The sequence below is a fragment of the Siphateles boraxobius genome, unplaced genomic scaffold (assembly GCF_051911475.1).
Source record: "Siphateles boraxobius isolate OS27281-9 unplaced genomic scaffold, OSU_SipBor_1 63, whole genome shotgun sequence".
Taxonomy (NCBI): Eukaryota; Metazoa; Chordata; class Actinopteri; order Cypriniformes; family Leuciscidae; genus Siphateles; species Siphateles boraxobius.
In genome coordinates this window covers 232,887-238,886 of record NW_027509190.1, presented here as the reverse complement: position 1 = coordinate 238,886, position 6,000 = coordinate 232,887, and the positions used below count along the sequence as shown (strand labels likewise).

Below are 6,000 nucleotides of genomic sequence, written 5' to 3'. Positions count from 1 at the left end.
TTGTTTGTTTGTTTTTTAAAGACATTGACTTTACCCTCCACAAGGACCGGGACCTTGCCGCGGTGTGGAGGCTTCCTACAAACACGGGTCCACACCTGCCACAACTTTTCTACAGCAAAAAAAACATTGTGTATCCCATTCACACCTGTATAACATTGCCATGCCTTTGTACTATTCTGATTATTTGCACTGACAAGTTATATAGGCCTATACTGTGTGTGTATGCTGCCTATCATATGGCTTAAGAAAAAGAAAAGAAAACATTGTCTGTCCCATTCACACCTGTAAAACACATTCACACCTGTATAACACATTGTCATGCATTTGTGCTGTTCTGATTTTATGCGCTGACAAGTTATATAGGCCTTTTGGACATGTGGGTATGTTCAATAATGTGGTCACTGTCTTTGGAGTTACGTCCAGTTGCCACTGGCTCTGTTGCCGCCGCGTTGGTACTTCACACTGTATGCTGCTGCATTATTTATCCATGCATGTCTGTAATGAGCCCTTATACTATGCGTCTGTCTGCTGTGATTGATGTGGTTTAAAATAAGAGGAATGAAGCCTTGTGCCACTGTTCTGCATCAATACCACTGTTCTGCATCTCGCCCCAGAACATTTATGCCATGTGTCTGCTCTGATGCTCTATTTGTATTATTATTATCATCATCATCATCATCATCATCAAAATCATCATGTTTTATTGTATTGTAGTTTGAAATAAATAATCTATTTCACACTGTAGTCTACTGCTGCTGTGTTTGGTGTTTTCTGCATCTATACATCATCATCATCAACAACAACTACAACAACAACAACAACAACTACTGATATTTAATTGATATTTTTTTTACTGAAGAAAAAGGTGAAACGAATAATACACGGCATGTAACTTTTATTTATACATTGAAATAAAATTATTGACATAATATAAATGTAATATAATGTTTAACATAACAAATTTTTATATATATGCAGAAAAAGGTGAAACAATATAAATACAATATATCTATGCAGAAAAGGGTGAAACAATATAAAAAGGGGAAACAATATGAATGCAGTATATTATTTAACACAAACAATATAAATACAATATAATGTTTAACACAACAGATTTTAATATCTATGCAGAAAAAGGTGAAACAAATAATGCACGGCATGTTACTTTTATGTATACACATGAAATAGGCATAATATGAATATAATAGTGTGTAATATAATGTTTAATATTTGTGCTTCGGTCGGGATTCGATCCTACGCTTTGATGGTGTCTCGTTTGTACCGCGTTTGTGCGACTGGGCATGCGCGAAGGCACTAATGCGCATGCGCGAAAACAGAGATGAACGATGGCGAAGCTTTTCGCAGGGGCCATGCTAATCTTCTCTGTATCGATCCAATTTTAGTATATGTGCTGCCTTAGCAAGCACAGGTTTGGTGCCCAGCTCAAGGCATATCTACACCTTGGGTTCCAGCGAGCTATCACCAAGGTGGTAGGGCCCAGCGAGTCATCTCGCCTCTGCATACCTTTGCTTGACACAATGATTGATGCAAAAGCTCAATGAGTTTAGGAATAGGACATCTTAGAGCTTTAGGGTTCACAAATGGCCAATTCCACCATGATGTATGAGAGCATCTACTGAAAGAATGGGGTGGGCAGACTTATGGATGGTACCAAAATACAAGCTCTGAATGGGCTGTGTCCTCCAGATTTTCGAGAAAGAATCGAGTTGGCAGAAAAACGGAAAGTGCTTAGCCGTTTGCGCCACCGTTGCATGCACTCGATGTAACTGGACACGAACTGCAGCAGGAGGAATTAATCCTCTGGAGACTTTGAGGTAGAGGCCCTCTGACACACGTCGGAAACAAAAACTTAAAGGACTTCACAGATTTTTTTATTTGATTTATTCTTTGATTTTTTCTCTAAATCGGTCTCCTTTCAGCATAGGCGCTGCCTTAACAAGCAAAAAGGCTCAGCTAATTTGAGACATATGCACACCTGGGGGCCCAGCAAGTCCTCACCAAGGTGGTAGAGCCCAGCGAGCCATTTCACCACTTTAAAAAAAACTTGTTTATTAGTGTAGCCTGCCTTCCAGAGGGATACATATTCACACACTTTGTAATTCATTCACTGGGCTATCATGCATTCAAACTAATCAAGAGTTGTAAACTTTGATGGGTTGCTGTTGTGTATTTTCATTTAGCTGTTCTCATGATTGCTGCATTTATAGACAACTGTGCCTAGGGTCTTGAAGTTCAATCACACCACATGTATGTTTTTCCACATTTACACGTATTCCTACTTGGCATATGTAACTCTTTAGGTATTTACAGCACCGCTGGTCACTGTATGATAAAAATGTGAAAACATCATAAGTAGAAGTTTATTTTAGCTCAAGTTTGCTCTGTGTGAATGTATTGTTCTGTTTCAGTGGTGTTCTGTGACTCAACCTTGAAGGGAAAAGATATTGCCTTTGTGGTCTGTTCCCCAACGGCATCTGCTGAAGAAAGGGAGTGGACACACTTGTCGATGGCCCCAGAGTACAAGCATAAAAAAAAGAGTTGGCAAGAAAACTGAGAGTGCGCTATAGACATTGGAGATATTGCCTTTGTGGTCAAACCCTGTTCCTCAACGGCATCTGCTGAAGAAAGGGAGTGGACACACTCGTCGATGGCCCCAGAGTACAAGCAAAAAAAAAAGAGTTGGCAGGAAAACTGAGAGTGCGCAATCAGTTTAGGAATAGGACATCTTAGAGCTTTAGGGTTCATAAATGGCCAATTCCACGATGATGTATGAGAGCATCTACTGAAAGAATGGGGTGGGCAGACTTATGGATGGTACCAAAATACAAGCTCTGAATGGGCTGTGTCCTCCAGGTTTTCGAGAAAAAATCGAGTTGACAGAAAAACGGAAAGTGCTTAGCCGTTTGCGCCACCGTTGCATGCACTCGATGTAACTGGACACGAACTGCAGCAGGAGGAATTAATCCTCTGGAGACTTTGAGGTAGAGGCCCTCTGACAAACGTCGGAAACAAAACCTTAAAGGACTTCACAGATTTTTTTATTTGATTTATTCTTTGATTTTTTCTCTAAATCGGTCTCCTTTCAGCATAGGCGCTGCCTTAACAAGCAGAAAGGCCCAGCTAATTTGAGGCATATGCAGACCTGGGGGCCCAGCAAGTCCTCACCAAGGTGGTAGAGCCCAGCGAGCCATTTCACCACTTTAAAAAAACCTTGTTTATTAGTGTAGCCTGCCTTCCAGAGGATACATATTCACACACTTTGTAATTCATTCACTGGGCTATCATGCATTCAAACTAATCAAGAGTTGTAAACTTTGATGGGTTGCTGTTGTGTATTTTCATTTAGCTGTTCTCATGATTGCTGCATTTATAGACAACTGTGCCTAGGGTCTTGAAGTTCAATCACACCACATGTATGTTTTTCCACATTTTTTTCCACTTGGCATATGTAACTCTTTAGGTATTTACAGCACCGCTGGTCACTGTATGATAAAAATGTGAAAACATCATAAGTAGAAGTTTATTTTAGCTCAAGTTTGCTCTGTGTGAATGTATTGTTCTGTTTCAGTGGTGTTCTGTGACTCAACCTTGAAGGGAAAAGATATTGCCTTTGTGGTCAAACCCTGTTCCCCAACGGCATCTGCTGAAGAAAGGGAGTGGACACACTTGTCGATGGCCCCAGAGTACAAGCATAAAAAAAAGAGTTGGCAGGAAAACTTAGAGTGCGCTATAGACATTGGAGATATTGCCTTTGTGGTCAAACCCTGTTCCTCAACGGCATCTGCTGAAGAAAGGGAGTGGACACACTCGGCGATGGCCCCAGAGTACAAGCATAAAAAAAAGAGTTGGCAGGAAAACTGAGAGTGCGCAATCAGTTTAGGAATAGGACATCTTAGAGCTTTAGGGTTCATAAATGGCCAATTCCACCATGATGTATGAGAGCATCTACTGAAAGAATGGGGTGGGCAGACTTATGGATGGTACCAAAATACAAGCTCTGAATGGGCTGTGTCCTCCAGGTTTTCGAGAAAAATTCGAGTTGGCAGAAAAACGGAAAGTGCTTAGCCGTTTGCGCCACCGTTGCATGCACTCGATGTAACTGGACACGAACTGCAGCAGGAGGAATTAATCCTCTGGAGACTTTGAGGTAGAGGCCCTCTGACACACGTCGGAAACAAAACCTTAAAAGACTTCACAGATTTTTTTATTTGATTTATTCTTTGATTTTTTCTCTAAATCGGTCTCCTTTCAGCATAGGCGCTGCCTTAACAAGCAAAACGGCTCCGATAATTTGAGGCATATGCAGACCTGGGGGCCCAGCAAGTCCTCACCAAGGTGGTAGAGCCCAGCGAGCCATTTCACCACTTTAAAAAAACCTTGTTTATTAGTGTAGCCTGCCTTCCAGAGGATACATATTCACACACTTTGTAATTCATTCACTGGGCTATCATGCATTCAAACTAATCAAGAGTTTTAAACTTTGATGGGTTGCTGTTGTGTATTTTCATTTAGCTGTTCTCATGATTGCTGCATTTATAGACAACTGTGCCTAGGGTCTTGAAGTTCAATCACACCACATGTATGTTTTTCCACATTTACACGTATTCCTACTTGGCATATGTAACTCTTTAGGTATTTACAGCACCGCTGGTCACTGTATGATAAAAATGTGAAAACATCATAAGTAGAAGTTTATTTTAGCTCAAGTTTGCTCTGTGTGAATGTATTGTTCTGTTTCAGTGGTGTTCTGTGACTCACCTTGAAGGGAAAAGATATTGCCTTTGTGGTCTGTTCCCCAACGGCATCTGCTGAAGAAAGGGAGTGGACACACTTGTCGATGGCCCCAGAGTACAAGCATAAAAAAAGAATTGGCAAGAAAACTGAGAGTGCGCAATCAGTTTAGGAATAGGACATCTTAGAGCTTTAGGGTTCATAAATGGCCAATTCCACCATGATGTATGAGAGCATCTACTGAAAGAATGGGGTGGGCAGACTTATGGATGGTACCAAAATACAAGCTCTGAATGGGCTGTGTACTCCAGGTTTTCGAGAAAAAATCGAGTTGGCAGAAAAACGGAAAGTGCTTAGCCGTTTGCGCCACCGTTGCATGCACTCGATGTAACTGGACACGAACTGCAGCAGGAGGAATTAATCCTCTGGAGACTTTGAGGTAGAGGCCCTCTGACACACGTCGGAAACAAAACCTTAAAGGACTTCACAGATTTTTTTATTTGATTTATTCTTTGATTTTTTCTCTAAATCGGTCTCCTTTCAGCATAGGCGCTGCCTTAACAAGCAAAACGGCTCCGATAATTTGAGGCATATGCAGACCTCGGGGCCCAGCAAGTCCTCACCAAGGTGGTAGAGCCCAGCGAGCCATTTCACCACTTTAAAAAAAACTTGTTTATTAGTGTAGCCTGCCTTCCAGAGGATACATATTCACACACTTTGTAATTCATTCACTGGGCTATCATGCATTCAAACTAATCAAGAGTTGTAAACTTTGATGGGTTGCTGTTGTGTATTTTCATTTAGCTGTTCTCATGATTGCTGCATTTATAGACAACTGTGCCTAGGGTCTTGAAGTTCAATCACACCACATGTATGTTTTTCCACATTTACACGTATTCCTACTTGGCATATGTAACTCTTTAGGTATTTACAGCACCGCTGGTCACTGTATGATAAAAATGTGAAAACATCATAACTAGAAGTTTATTTTAGCTCAAGTTTGCTCTGTGTGAATGTATTGTTCTGTTTCAGTGGTGTTCTGTGACTCACCTTGAAGGGAAAAGATATTGCCTTTGTGGTCAAACCCTGTTCCCCAACGGCATCTGCTGAAGAAAGTGAGTGGATACACTTGTCGATGGCCCCAGAGTACAAGCATAAAAAAAGAATTGGCAAGAAAACTGAGAGTGCGCTATAGACATTGGAGATATTGCCTTTGTGGTCAAACCCTGTTCCTCAACGGCATCTGCT

The 6,000-nt window shown here is 41.2% G+C and overlaps 1 pseudogene; it reads right to left on the bottom strand.

The window, feature by feature from the left end:
* Positions 1–1,330: 1,330 nt before the first annotated feature.
* Positions 1,331–1,427, bottom strand: LOC143719472 (U6 spliceosomal RNA; annotated as a pseudogene).
* Positions 1,428–6,000: the final 4,573 nt, after the last annotated feature.